Source organism: Callithrix jacchus, chromosome 5, assembly GCF_049354715.1.
Source record: "Callithrix jacchus isolate 240 chromosome 5, calJac240_pri, whole genome shotgun sequence".
In the NCBI taxonomy this organism is placed as follows: Eukaryota; Metazoa; Chordata; class Mammalia; order Primates; family Cebidae; genus Callithrix; species Callithrix jacchus.
This window is the reverse complement of record NC_133506.1, coordinates 138,935,189-138,950,996: the sequence shown is the minus strand read 5'-3', so window position 1 is coordinate 138,950,996 and position 15,808 is coordinate 138,935,189. Positions and strand designations below refer to the sequence as shown.

At 45.4% G+C, this 15,808-nt stretch overlaps 1 long non-coding RNA gene across 1 annotated transcript in view; it reads right to left on the bottom strand.

The window, feature by feature from the left end:
* Window positions 1–306: 306 nt before the first annotated feature.
* Window positions 307–15,808, bottom strand: part of LOC144582884 (uncharacterized) — a 140,194-nt gene continuing 124,692 nt past the window's right edge. The window contains exons 5-9 of the long non-coding RNA XR_013536415.1: window positions 11,408–11,588; window positions 11,045–11,181; window positions 10,178–10,264; window positions 9,735–9,848; window positions 307–402 (exon numbers count right to left, since the gene is read on the bottom strand). This is a non-coding gene — a long non-coding RNA (uncharacterized LOC144582884). The remainder of the gene's footprint in view (window positions 403–9,734; window positions 9,849–10,177; window positions 10,265–11,044; window positions 11,182–11,407; window positions 11,589–15,808) is intronic.

Sequence of the window (15,808 nt, the reverse complement as noted above, 5' to 3'; positions counted from 1 at the left end):
AGTGAGAGTGAAAGGTTCAGCTACAAGTCAGGGAGAAAGTCTATCAGGGAAGCAACAGGATATGTGGGGCAAGAAAGCAGGATGCTCAGGAGCAATTAGATGGAGACCAGGGCTCTGGTTTCCACCAAACCTTCTCCTGTCTGGGTGCTGCCTAAGCAACCCCGGGGCTTTATACTCCCTCTCCACCAATCCTCAGCCCCGGAACATGGTACCTCACAGTGGACATTCCTGTGTCCTCCAATGCCCCTCCCCCATCTCAGGCACCCTACTTGACTCCCAAGGACAGGTCCTCTCTGGAACCTTCACAGACCTGACTTCTGGTCTTCTCCACCAGCACCTGTCCCTGCTTCTCAGCAGCTCCTTCCTTCCTGAGCTTCCAGGGTTTCTCACAGTCAGTCTTGGCTGCAAGACATAAGAAACAAATGATGGCAGGAAGAACCTCACACACAAGCAGAGTGGGAGCTCCACAGCCCCCTCTCCACCATTCATATTCTAAGCAACAAAACATCAGAAGGATGCAGAAGGTCCCAACAGCAAAGCATCTCCATCATATCCATGGAGCCATCGTCCATCATCCCATATCTTGGATGATGGCAGATGAGGGGATGTGGAGCAACATTCATTTTAAGCATACATGGTACATTTACAAAAATTAAACTCAATTATCTTGTTCATCAAGAAAATCTCAGCATATTTCAGAGAAATCCAATCATGCAGCATGTTTCTGATCATATAATTGTGCTAGAAGTCAATGATTAAAAGCTATCCAAAAATTATTATATGCTTGGAAATTCAAAGCATATAAACATAAGAAACATAAACATAAACATTCTTTCTTATAAACATAAGAAAGAATCCAAAATGAAACAAGACTGCTTTTATACTCAGTGATAAGATCATAACATGACAATCAAATGTCTCCCTCTGACCTAGGAATTCCACTTTGTGGCACAAGGTTGTGTGGTCTCAAATCACCTCTAACCCACCTAGCCATGTTAACATCTGAAACAGGGTGATGTTGTCACTTATCTATATTATCTTACTGCCTGTGAAAGTGGACTTTTAATTCTGAACCCTAATGAGGGGGAGAAAACCAAGCTGACTCTCATGGTTGACTTCCCAGGGATGGCCACAAAATCTGTGCATTTCAAGAGACAAAGTTTGTCAGCCTCTCTCCTGGGGGATTTGGCCACAATACCCAGAGGATTTGGCAGATTATGAGTGATGGGTGGGGAGTGCCAGGCAGGTGGGCAGGACCCAGGGGTCTGGTGACCAGGTCAGACCCCCACTGTCCATCATCTTTCCTGGCCCCATCCTCAGCTAAACTTCCCAAAGGCCTGCTTCTGCCTGATCACACAGAGTGTGCTCAAACTCACTCAGGCCTCTTGCAGCTGAAAATCACTGCTTTCAGTGTCTTTACCATTTACTATGAGGTAAAGTTACTGTAAACTGCAAATATTCTACTCACGCTACAAATGCCTTTATCATAAATAGAAAAACAACCCTTAAACACAAGCAAAATGAAACAGGGATAACACAACTAAGGCATTCAATTCTATTAGTATGCTGTCACCTGCATAAAGATCCCCAGATTTGGGTTGTCTTGGTTGTGAAAGAAGAGACCAAGTAAGCGGGCATTGAAGTCAGATTAGCCAAAAGTGAATGGCAGAGAGTAGTACCATCATGTCCATGAAGGGTTTCTGGGGTCACCTTGATTATAGCCCAAGCAGAGACAGGGCAAGGAAGGAGATGTGAGCAGAGTTTGGGGCCTCAAACAGGGGAGGTGATTCATTTAGCTCAGGAAAAGCTCCCCAAAGCCAGGGTCAACCTCCCTTGCAGTCAGGTCCCTCATGGAGGCAAAGTCAGGCACCTTAGATTTGAGACCAGCTGTGTGACCCTGGGCTGGTTTCCTTCCAAACAATGGAAGTGTCAATGGCTGTGTCCAAGGCTGTCTGAGGATAGGAGGAAGCAACCTGTCGAGCACCCATGCACCGAGTGTCATCACCTCCCAAGGACATCTTTCCTTCCAGAGCTGGCACCTTGGAAGGCCCTTGGCCACTAAAGGCAGTGATGATCATAACAGCAGCAAATCGTTATTTACGGCTGATGATGGAGGGCCACGGGTTAGGGCTCCCAGGTCCTTGATAAGAATGAGGGTCTGGGGACTCCTGGGGACAGCTGAATGAGTCCTGTAGGTCTCCTGGTCCTCAGGGGCCAGGTCTGTCTTCAGTGGCATTGGGCCTAGGCTGAGATGCTGGGGCAGCCACTGGAGCATCAGCAGGACAAACAGCCACAGAGTCAATGGATCCATCAGAGGTGGCAGGGGCAGGATCATCTGTCCATCAACTAGAGTCACCAGGCCTGGCTGACCACTGCCCCCACAGATGATGCCCTGTCCTTTGCCTCACACTTTGGCAGGGCAGTGGCTAGCACCTGGGACCTCACAGAGCATCCCTCTAAGACCTCTGTGTCCTGATCATTGAATGGGCACATGAGTCACCCAAGGCCACTGGAACAAGGCGGAAGAATCAGGCCCCACAATGTTTTGGGACAGTGCTTAGCACAGGAAAGTGCACAGAATGCACAACACAGGGGACCTGTTGGTGTGGGAGCCAGTATTTCATCACCTCTGGCCCTAATCTGAGCACTCTCACCTGTGAAATCTGAAAGAAACAGGGGACCTGCAGGAAAAAGAGCACCTGATTTAACTTAAAGGAACTAAAATGCTGAATGTTCACACTCCTGATATCCTTCCAAATCAACTCTTGCAATGCTCCCATCTTCACCACTATCATATGGGGTAACTGAGGCAGTCAGAGATTTACTGATGCAGTGCCACTCAGCTGATTCTGAATTCACTGCTGATCAAAACTGAACAAACTCCTTTTTCTGAGGTTTACCCTGTTTGATCATGCTGCTGCTGATTTTGTGCAGCTCTGGGACATACTCCATCTGGTTGAGGATAAAGCAAATCTGATGTGACTCAGTCCTGCTGTGATTTCCCGTCAATTCCCCACTCTCCTCCTCTGCTCCTCCACAGTCTCCCACACAGGCTGACACCATATGTGGTCCTAATGGAGTCCACTGAGTACTTCAGGTTCTACTCCGGGCCCCTTGAAGGTGGACATAATTATGGAATTTGCTTTGACTCAGGAGATGTGAGTGGAAGTGAAGTGTGTCACCTCGGGGCAAAAGAGTTGGAAGCCATTCAGACTGGCACCCTTTCCTTCATCTCTTAGAGCCACTGATAGATCCCATATAGAGGCTGCCCCTTTATTTTGGTGGCAGATGAGGGGATGTGGAGCACAGGGCCCAGGAGAGCCATGGAGGATGTGCAGCATGAGTGGGAAAAGAGCATTCAGTGTTGTAAATTTCCATTTTTCGGGGCTGCTTATTACCTACAGTGATACCTGGTCCATCCTAGTAGGCACACACCATCTACTCCATGCTCTGTGAAGCAGACTAGCCTACCATTAGAACATAAACTGGTTGTGAGACACATACAGGTTTCAGTTCCAGCTCTGCCTCTTATTAACTGCAATTAATAAGCCTCAGTTTCAATTCTGTAAAATGGGTTGGTTATACTACTTGAGGTTATGGAGAGAATGAAACGAAATAAAAATGCATGTAGAGCATTGAGCCCAGGGTCTGGCACACACAGTGAGTACTTTATATTAGCCATGTAACTTCATAATGCATATTGATTGTCAATATTCAGAAAATGCAGCAAAGTATTAACAAAATAATGTCAACTTATTTGCATATGTGTTCTTTCAATCATTATTTTTAAACAGATAGGATAAAACTATGAATATTCTTTCATATCCAGTGTTTTTCTCTTAGGAGCACACTGTTAAAAATTTTTTATCTCGGGCCCATCACAATGGCTCATGCCTGTACTCCCAGAACTTTGGGAGGTCAAGATGGTTGGATCACGAAATCAGGAGCTCAAGACCAGCCTGGCCAATATGGTGAAACCCTCGTCTCTACTAAAAACACAAATATTAGCCAGATGTGGTCGCATACACCTGTAGTCCCAGCTACTTGGGAGGCTGAGACAGAAGAATCACTTGAACCTGGGAGGCAAGGGCTGCAGTGAGCCAAGACTGTGCCACTGCACTCCAACCTGGGCAACAGAGTGAGACACTCTTTCAAAAGAAAAAAACAATGCAAAAAAAAAATATATATATATATATACACACACACACACATATATAATCTCAAAAACAAAAGATCATTTATGAAATCATTTTAAATGACAAGATAATGTTTAATTTAGTGAATAATTTAATTAATACTATTGGACTTTTTGTAGATTGTACAAAGCATTCAAATAAATGAAGGAGAATTTTAAAAAGTATTACTTGTAAAATAAATTTTAGTATTTTATTCAAAAATGTAGAACTATATATGTAATATAAATCTATTCCTAACTATGAATCATGTTAAAAATAATTTAGAAGCTGCTGATTTTGATTTCTGTTTCAAATTTTGCAAAATAATTTTTTTTAAGATAGACTCTCCCTCTGTCACCCAGACTGGAGTGCTGTGGTGCAATCTCGGCTCACTTCAACCTCCAACTCCCACATCCAAAGTGATTGTCCTGCCCCAGCCTCCTGAGTAGCTGAGACTGCAGCCACTTGCCACCATGCCTGGCTAGTTTTGTGTTTTTACTGGAGACAAGGTTTCTCCATGTTGGTCAGGCTGGTCTTGAACTCCTGACCTCTGGTGATCTTCTCGACTCAGCCTCCCAAAGTGCTGCGATTACAGGCATGAGTCACAACCCCCTGCCTAAATTTTGCAGGATAATAAATAGCCTTTTGAAGTACCGCTGGGCACTTGTCTGGTTGTTTTTCTTTAGGTTAACATGCCAGCAATGATTCTTTTTGACTTTCTGACCAAGATAGCAGTTTTTATCCAAGTAATTCAACTAATCTACTCCATCCCTAAGCCACATGCACGGAAGGAAAGAGGAGGAAAAAGCCAGTACTGTGACTGCCTACGCTTCCCCCAGCATGGCCGCCTGTGATACATGGGGCAGCCGAGACCAGGAACTGTTCAAGGGTGCCAGGCCCCATCTGTCTGCGCTCACTCATCTTCCTCAGGTACTCGCATGAGATATGGCACTGACTTTACGTGCTGCTGCAACTCCTTGGTGAGCTGGCCCTGGTCATGGGACAGGAACTGTGGGGTCAGGACAACAGAGGGCTTCACTACCTGCAGAACGGGAACGGAAGCTCATGGTGAGGGCCAATCTATTAGATAATTAAATTATTAAAAAGTTTCTTGGGCCGGGTGCGGTGGCTCAAGCCTGTAATCCCAGCATTTTGGGAGGCTGACGCGGGTGGATCACGAGGTCAAGAGATCGAGACCATCCTGGTCACCATGATGAAACCCCGTCTCTACTAAAAATACAAAAAATTAGCTGGGCATGGTGGCACGTGCCTGTAATCCCAGCTACTCGGGAGGCTGAGGCAGGAGAATTGCCTGAACCCAGGAGGCAGAGGTTGCGATGAGCCAAGATTGAGCCATTGCACTCCAGCCTGGGTAACAAGAGAGAAACTCCGTCTCAAAAAAAAAAAAAAAAGTTTCTTGAATGAGTGGAAAAACTCACTCAAGGTGATGCTTGAGTCTATAGTGGTCAAGAGCCTGGGGGCCTCAGAAAAGGTCAGAGCCAAGTTCAAATTCCTGTACTTTGAATTTCTACTTCATGCCATGCAAAATTACTGTACCCCTCTTCACCTCAGTTTCCTTTTGTGGGAAATGGAAACAATTTCATTCCTCATTCATTTTCTGTCAAGGATTCTAAAACACCCAACTCATTTAAATGTATCGTCATTTCTGTCATAACTAGTGGGATCAATTTCACTATTATTGGATACACAGTTCTGTGCCTGAAACCTACAAAAAAGAAAATGTTATGTCTAAAAGGTGTTAGTGATTTGTAATTACTATATTATTTTTTTATTGCTATATTATTAATCATAACTGTATTTAATCCACAAGGCCTTGTGCATGGCTGGTGCTCAATAAACACGTGTTCAATCAATGCATGTGAGCTCTGCAGCCACACTGTTTAGGTTCTATTCGGCCTCCACCACTTATTAGCTGAGTGATGTGAGCAAGATAATTCACGTCTTTACATCTCTGTGTCATTCTCTATAAAAGATATATAACAAGAATCCCCAGCTCCTTAGGTTGTTGCCAGGGGTGAGTGATTTGGCAAATAGTAGGGGCTTGTTAAATATTAGCTGTGATGAACTCCTTCCAAATCGTCCTTTTCAGAGCCACAGACGAGGTCATAGTGCCACCTGCCGACCCTAGAGTGTAAGTACACATGATCACCAACATGCTCTCTCTCCATCATAGGTCCAAGACTGGGTAGTTACCTCCTGGAGGTTTCTGCTGCATCTGCCTTCTCAGTACTCATGTAAAGATCTTTGTATTTTCCTCCTCGCATTCCCACAGATGGGGTTCAGGTTGCCCAACACAGAGGGTGATCCACACAGGGCAGTGACCACCTGTGCCAGCCCTGTGATGTCACTGGAGGACCACTGTTCCTTCCTTCTCATGTTCTGGGTAGATGCCAGGGCTGGGGTGACTCATGCCCTCAAGTTTCTTGCTTTGGAGAGTCACATTTTCTTTTGGCAAGGAAAGCAAAGGTCACAGGAAGCCAGAGACATGTGATCTCTCTGTGTTGCAGGTTCAAACTATAAAAACCTGAACACTCTATGCTAAAAGCCCAAGGCTCAGGTGCTCCCCAGGGCTTCTCACCTCACAGCCTCTGCTGAGGGAGGATGAATACTATGTCCTCCCAGAGCTTTGGAATCCTGTAGCAAGCAGCCTCCCTAGCATGAAATCTTTTGGAAACCTCAAACTGTGTCTAAAACATTCCTGTACATTTTGCATCCTATTTCCCATATGTTAGCATGTTTTAGTAAAAAAAAAAACTCAATTTCCTAAATATGCGAGAGAAATGGATATTGTAGGACAATGTGACTTTTAAACACATGTTATTTAGGCCAAGCGTGGTGGGCTCATGCCTGTAATCTCAGCACGTTGGGAGGCTAAGGTGGGTGGATCACCTGAGGTCAGGAGTTAGAGACCAGTCTGCTCAACAAGGAGAAACCCTGTCTCTACTAAAAATATAAAATTAGCTGAGCATGGTGGCACATCACTGCAATTCCAGCTACTCAAGAGGCTGAGGCAGGAGAATCACTTAAACCTGGGGAGGCAGAGGTTGCAGTGAGGTGAGATCATGCCATTGCACTCCAGCCTGGGCAACAAGAGCAAGATGGCCTGCCTGCCACTAAGTAAATAAATAAGAAATTAAGTAAATAAATAAATAAATAAAGGCCAGGTGCAGTGGCTAAAGCCTGTAATCCCAGCACCTTGGGAGGCCAAGATGGGCGGATTACGAGGTCAGGAGATCAAGTCCATCCTGGCCAACATGGTGAAACCCCATCTCTGGTAAAAATACAAAAATATTGGCCAGGCAAGGTGGCACTCGCCTGTGGTCCCAGACACTCTGAAGGCTGAGTGGAAAGAATCACTTGAACCCAGGAGGCGGAGGTTGCAGTAAGCCAAGACTGGGCCAGTGCACTCCAGCCCGATGACAGAGAAAGACTTCGTCTAAAATAAATAAACAAATCGGCCAGGCATGGTGGCTCATGCCTGTACTCCAAGTACTTTGGAGGCCAAGGCGGGCAGATCACTTGAGGGCAGGAGTTCAAGACCTGCCTGACTGACATGGTGAAACCCCGTCTTTAAAAGAAAAAAAAAGTAAATAAGTAAATAAATAATAAAGTAAATAAATGCAAGACTGCCTCTAAATTGTTATACAGATAGTTAAGAAAATGAATAAATGCAAGCCTGCACACAAATGGATAAGTAAAAAAATAATGTTGTGAGCCTGGGTCTAAATAAGATAAATGAGTAAATGTGAGCCTGCCTCTAAATAATTAGATAGCTAGATAGAGAAATACATAAATCCAAGCCTGCCTCCAAATAAATAAGTAAATAAATAAGACCTGCTTCTCCATAAGTACATCAGCAAATAAATAAATGCAAGTCTGCCTCCAAATAAATCAATTAATAGACAAACAAATCAATAAATAATCAGCCCCATTTGTTGGCTTATGTTTTGAATTCCCCACCCACTGGGAGCCTGAGCTGGCTGTATCACCTGAGTTCAGGACATCAAGACCAGCCTGGCCAAGATGCTGAAAGAATACCTGTCGCTATTTAAAAAAATAATAAGATGAAAATGATTAAATAAATAAATGAAAATATCAATAAATAAATGCAAGCCAGCCTTCCTGCCTCTAAGTAAATAAATCAGTAATTAGTTAAATAAATAAATAAAGGCTGGGAAAGATGGCTCAGTCCTGTAATCCCAGCACTTTGGGAGTTCGAGACAGTTGGAACACAAGGTCAAGAGATCAAGACCATCCTGGCCAACATAAAGAAACCTGGTCTCTGCTAAAAATACAAAAATATTAGCCAGGCGTGGTGGCACGTGCCTGGGGTCCCAGCTACAAGGGAGGCTGAGGCAGAAGAATAGCTTGAACCAAAGAGGGGGAGGTTACAGGGAGCCAGGACGGTACCACTGCACTCCAGCCTGGAGAGAGAGCAAGAATCTGTCTAAAATCAATCAATCAATCAAGAAATGCGAGCCAGCCTCCAAATCATACAGATAGTTAAGAAAATAAATAAATGCAAGCCTGCACACACATACATAAGTATATAAATAAATGTTGCCAGCCTGGATCTAAATAAATAAATGGGTAAATGTCAGGCTGACTCTAAATAATTAGATAGCTAGAAAGATAAATCCAAGCCTGTCTCAAATATACAAATAAATAAAGTAAATAAATATAAATACAAACATTAGACAGGAATGGTGGTATGCACCTGTAATCCCAGCTACTCAGGAGGCTGAGACAGGAGAATCACTTGAACCTGGGAGGCAGTGGTTGCAGTGAGCCGAGATTGTGCCATAGGACTCCAAGAGTTGGCAAAAGAGCAAGAGTCCATCATATATATGACCAAAAATCAAGAGGTAGAAGAAAATGTATTTGTCATGATGGCTATCTGTGGTCTCCGGGTGATATTAGCCATCCAAATTAATATATTTTTTTCAATGATATTAAATAAATATCAGTGCCCTTCATAGCCAGAATTTTTTTTGAGACAGACTGTCTCTCTGTTGCCAGGCGGGAATGCAGTGGCACAATTTTGTCTCACTTCAACCTGTGCGTCCTGGGTTCAAGTGATTCTCTTGCCTCAGCCTTCCAAATAGCTGGGACTACAGGCGCACACTACCATGCCCTGCAAATTTTTGGATTTTCAGTAGAGACAGGGTGTAGTGTTACTTTTATAATAGAACAGCCTTTCACAGGACATGGATCACAAAATGAAGGGAACATACATTGAGTGCTGACTATATGCAAGGCATTGTTTTAGACACCAAAGCTGTCTTCTCATTTCATCTCTGCAATCGCTGTGTGAAACAGGCACTAATCCTGACTTAAGATTTTGACACCGAGGCTCAGAGCAATCCATAAAACAAATGACAACATAAGTGGCCCCAGTAACTGTCCCTGTTTTTTATCCCCTGTTCAATATCATAAGCATCTACACTTCAGGAAGAAGAAAAGGTATAAAAAGAATACAACAGTGAAAGAAATAAAAATTTCAACAAAGAATAAAAGAAAAAATAGCCATTCTCTTACCTCTCTGGGATGGGCATGGAACTTCACCAGACTGCTAGAGAGCTGTCTCTTTGCTTCTAAGTCCTCACTGAGCCGACTCTGTTCATCTACTAGTCCTTCTAGCATCATCAGCAACTGAGAAAAGAAGAGAGAAACAGCAATACACAAATGGTGCAGTGAGACATGAAGCCACAGTTCATCCAGGGAAATGAGAAAATGCATTAGTTTGTACTATGACCTGAAAAGTCTGCTATCATAGTACTTAAGCTTTTGATAGTATTGCAGAGTTTTCAAATAAATGTCATATTCACTATTTTTTTAAAACCCTGTAAGGTGAAATTCAATCATGGGAGCAGAAAAGGAGAAAGAGGAGAGAGAAACTAGAAGCACAGGAAAGCACCTAACAGAAAGGAGTAAGAGGGAAACAGGACAGGCAAGAGGGATACATATATAATAGGACTTACCACTATTCTTCATTCATTCAATAAATATTTATTGAGCACCTTCTATGGGAAAGACTCTGTTCCAGGTTCTAAGTGAAAGCCTACCATCTAGTGGAGGAAAAAGACGTTCATTAGTCATAGACGTGTGCCGTTGTGAGTGTAATAGTGCTATAAAGATAATGAGCTATGATCATGTATAACCAACAGAGAGCTGTTTAAGGTAGAGTTGAAAGCCAGAATGGAGTGGGGTGAGTAGTTAGTGAGAGAGATGCTAATGGAGACAGGGAGTCCAGGCAAGTAAGTCCATTGGAAAAGAAAGGTTAAACGGGGTGTAGCTACAAAGAAAGTTGGGACAAAGCCAGGGGTTTCTTTCTCTTTTTGTAAACTGGGAGACATGTGAACATGGCTAAATGCAGATAGAGGAGAAAGAGTCAGTTGAGACAGAGATGACTTATATAGGAGTGTGAGGGATATCTACTGGTATGTGTCCAAAAGAACTGCTGCTCTTTACAGTACCACACGTCAGAATGAGGCATTTATAGCTGCTACCGATCAAAGTAGGAAACTTTAGAGCAGTTTCCCAATAAAATACCATTTATGAAAAGCCAATACCATGGTTTATTTCACAGTAGAAAACCAAGGTTTGTGCCGGGTGTGGTGGTATGCACCTGCGGTTCCAGCTACTCAGGAGGCTAAGGCAGGAAGATGCTTTTGAGCCCCAGAGTTTGAGGCTGCAGTGAGCCATGGCGGTACCACTGCACTTGAGCTTGGGTGACACAGTGAGTCTCTCTCTGTCTAAATAGACTCTCTCTATTTAGACAGAGAGAGACAGAGGAGGGTGGGGGAGGGAGGGAAGGGGAGGAGAGTGTCTATATTCCAATGAATTACTTGTTTTCTTTGGTTTCCACAAATTTCTTGAACCTGAGATTCTACTGAAGCAACTTTTTCCCAGAGAAGGAACATTTCCTGGGTCAGGCGTTCCACGGCTGGTACGTCTTCAGGATAATCAGTTGTGTTTGCAGGTCCTAGAAGTCAAAACGTAAGTGTAAACATGAAAATAGTAACAGAAACATTATTCAGTTGATGAGCACAGGAAGAAATGTTCTTGAAACAGTCTGCCTATACTTTCAAAGTGAGATATTCATAAGCACTGGGCAAGGGATTCAATGTGTACAAACACTGTCTGAAGATGCTCTACAGGTAATCTTAGAGGTGAACATTTCCAATGGTCTGTAAAAAGTTTGGCAGCACCTTTATGAGATCTTTTTTAATTTGTATTTTCCTGGTCAGGGGCTCCATATCAGCAGCCTGCACCTGCAGCTCTTCTTCCCACACCTGGGGCTCTTTCTTCCCGCACCTGGGGCTCTTGTTCCTGCACCTGGGGCTCTTATTCTTGCACAGCCATCATGGACTGTAGAGCAGAAAGGTCCAACTGTGAATAGAGGAAACAGTATCTGCCATGTTTACATTTTAACATGGAGGCAAATGCTTTTGCATATCATATCACTATCAGCCAGTAATGCAAGAAAAAATGAGACAAGAACAGGGCTCTACAGGATCAAATAAAAAAACCCATGCAGTATAGTAACAAATGACGTTTTATGGGAAGATGTAATAGTTGTTTTTAATGACATCTTCCACCATAACTGGCACCATAAAACATATCAAATTTGTTTAACAAGCTTATTATGATACTGAAAAAGAATGGTGACCATTAGCAGAAGCAAGAAGAGATGAAGTTTTTATGTAAGTACTTCAGCTAATAGATGAAAAAATGATAGCATTAGGATATCTCCATTTTGCAACCCTTAATGAATTAATGGATTAGGCATTAAACCACAAAAGCTGCTAACATCACAAGAGATCACCAAACATTACATGCCTCCAGATGGAAGAACATGCCACCACCTCTGAAGGAATCCTGCCAAAAGCTAGTGCTACATGTCCTAATCTTTCAGTGTTCTCAACAGAAAATGACAAATACTTCATTATGACAAAGTTCATCAGTTGAGACAGAATTAAGCCTCTCTTTTAGCTCCAAAGTCCATATTCTTTCCACTCCCACCTCCCACACCCCTTCCACACCATCCCACACACTCCAGTGGCCCCATCTTGAAAGAGAAGCCCACATTCACTCGGCTCACTGGCCTCAGGTCACCTGCCACCATCAAGGACAACTCCGTTGCCAGCCTTCCACCCGCTGGCTGTGGTTTAAGGTCTAAAGGTAATAATTAGGTGCTGCCTAGCCTCTAAAACTGGAAGGGCCTTGAATGGCCTAACTGCAGCTCCCCTCCCCGCTCTCCTCCCATGGACAAGGTCCCCCAGCCTGGCCTTCTCATGACCCCAGGCGCATCTCCTGTTTATCCCTGAGCAGCAGGCTTCACTACCTGACCAGCCCAGGCATTAGTCACACGGGCCCATCATAGCCTCCTGTGGAAACCAGGAGGGACCCCGCCCTCTTGTTACTGCAAAGCCAGCTGCCCACCACCCCGAAGTTCACTCTGCTGCCACATGTGGCCCTGCCTGGCCTGCAGTGCTCTCCCTTCCAAGCTGTGAGTGATGCAACTGACAAACTGCTGTGCATGTCCAGTGTCCAGGCTTGGGTGCTGTGTCTGACCATCCCGCATCTTCAGTGTAGGAATCCCTCCCTCACCTACAGGGTGGAAAGGAGGCGATCAAAATGCAGCTATGGTGTGCGGGGCAGGGGGAGAGGGTCACTGCTAGGGAGTGTGCAGGCTACCTGGCCAACAAGACAATGAGACAGAACAGTGGCCCAGTGACACCAAGGATTAGGAGACAGCCCATGTCTAAGGCAGTCTTAAGCGTCGAGGATTCTGTAGAAATCAAAAGGACAAACACTCAAATGCCTCTGGTGTCAACGACAACCAGCAGACACGTCTGATAAGGGGCCACCAGGGAATTCACAGCAGTTTCCAACAGCAGAGCCCCAGAGAGCAGGGACAGGACACCTGGGCCGGGAAGGAGGTAGGGACAGGGCTCTTTGGGGCAAGCAGGAGAGGATTAGCAATACTCCCCACTAGTGGCTTTCACAAGTGCCTGACGTGTTAGGAACCCGAGTCCTGGCTTTGGGGGTGGCTGCAGCAACAGGGCATGTACTCCTTCCTGTAACTGTCACATGAAAGCAGAATGATGCTGGTGTGGGGTGACTTTTCTCCAACACTCAGCCTCTTAGGTTGTGGAATATGGATGCTTGTCACGAGATGGCTGAACTTGAAGTATTCCACTCCCCTTCATATCCTCGAGACTTCCCAACTTGCCCCATCAGGGGTTCCCAATGTGGAGGGCCTAGAGTCTCCAGAGCTTTGGAAATAGCACATGCTCGGCTCCCCTGCAGGGCTGACTCGGGATCCGGACAAAGCCTAGGCTTGAGGTGACGTTCTTTTGTTTTGCTTTTGAACATAGCCAGTTCCATAGATTTCGAGGAGCCTGGGAGGGAACGGGGGTCTTGGGGGAATTGAAGGACTGTAGCAGGAGGGGCTGAAGCCAGTGCTCACTTCACCCCAAACTCAAGTTTCTCTGCAGCCCTGCCACGGGTTCAGGGAGACCAGAGTGACTTCAAAGAAATAACCTGTGATGACACTTGAAATGGCTTTCATAGATAACATTCTATGAGAGAAGGAGACATCAGATTGTTCTGAGTATTAAGAAAACAGGAGCTGTCTCAGTGCTGACAACTCTCATCAATCCCAGCAGTTTAGGAGGCTGAGGCGGAAGGATCACTTGAAGCCAGGAATTCAAAACCAGCCTGGGTAACATAGTGAGACCCTGAGAGTGGGATCTACAAAAGAAAAAGGTTAAATATGAGCATGGTGGTGCATGCCTGTAGTCCCAGCTACTCAGGAGGCTGAGGGAGAAGGATTGTTTGAGCCTTGGAATTGGAGGCTGCAGTGAGCGGAGATGGTACTACTGCAGTCCAGCCTGGGCAACAATGAAACCCTGTCTCAAAAAACAAAAAGAAAAAAAAAAGAGGGCCAGTCTCTAATCCCCTCTGTTTAATCATTGCTACAAATTTGTTACAGCCTCTTTGAAAGGGGCAACACCTGTTGCTTCACACCACCTCTCAGAGCTGAAACTTGAGGGAAAAGTAGCCCTCTACAGGTCCCATGTCAGTGGAGATATTTTCCTCTCCATGCTGACATTGTCTCTGCTAAGGCAGGACATAAGGCGCAGAGGCTAGCAGAAGAAAGTGCCCTCCACAACCACCACCTCTCACAACTGAGTGGTTAAAACCACCACAGAATCTGCTAAAAGCAGGACATGGACTGTAACAGCTAGATTACACGTGGCTCTGCCTTCAATCTGGGACAAAAGGGCCAGGCCAGAGGCAGGGCCACCCAACTGCATTTCCAGAGGCTGCACACAGGCCAGCATCAGGCCAACTCCCAAGGCGAGGGCAACAGAGAGGCCAGGTGAGGGACAGGGCAACTCCAGCCAACCTGGGGCTGCATGACAAACAGAAAAGCACTGGGTGACTCCAAAATACCCAGCCAGCCCAGAGAACACACCGGGTACCCTAGATGACAAGCAGTCCTGCTTCTAGAAAAATCTAGAACGCCCAACCCATTTTCCCTTCTGCCCTCTCTTACGTTGCCTCTCGACCTTCTCAGTTTGGCTCTCCTCATGCCAGGATGCAACCCAGTCTCCAACCCAGCTCTCCCAGGGTGCCTCACCATTCTGTTTTCCCTGCATTTACTTATGTTCCTGTTGTTCTCCCTGAGCCAGGATGTAGGCCCCACGAGGGCAGTGGCTTGTGTCCAGTTTGTTCCTGATAACATCCTCTGGTACTCAGAGGACATCTGATAGACATTTGTTGAATGAATAAATGAATGAATGAATGAATGGCCATTCACATACTGCTTTCATCATCCTCTCCCACCCGTCTGCTCAACAATGCTCCACTCTGGGTCTGGCTACCAGGTGTGGAAGCCCACATCTAAGGCCACTCTGCTCCCAAGAATGGACAGGGACGTGATCACTTAGAGGAGGTGCGGCAGCAGGATGGGGCCTTCAGGCCTTGGAGGCACAACTGTAGAGTGGATTCAGTGGGGACAGTGACCCCCAGTGGCCACTGAGAATTTGCGCATGAAAGCAAGTGTCTGTTACTTTAATAGGCAAGGCAAGGGAAGTGGGATCTGGCTCAACTTCCAGCCGAGTTGATTACGTTTCTCATTTCTGCATGGATGACACCCCTGCATTTTCTCTTACCCCTCTCCCCTACCAAAGCAATCCAAGGCCAAAGTTTTCTAGCTGTAAAGAGAGTTGTTCTGGTAAAGAAACAGGCACAGATCCATGAAGGAATTTGTCCGAGGTCTGTCTGCCTCCTACACACACACATACCCAAGGCTGAACTGTGGCCAAATAACCAGGGAAGCCACAGGGGGCCTGCGAGACCCCAGGCTGGGGAAGAAAGGGGTGAAGCAGTTCATCCTCCTCCTTCTTCCCCTCCCCACTGGATGTTTCCAGAGCCAAGGACTTGGGACCTATGTTGTTTAAGTGAACACTGATGACTATTTAGGTAAGGAGGGCCAAGGGCATCGTTACACAGATGTGAGCTTTCAGTTTAAAAAAAAAAGGCTCTTTTCTCTCCCTGTCTGTCTGAGGATAGGCCGCCATCATGAAGGACACATAACC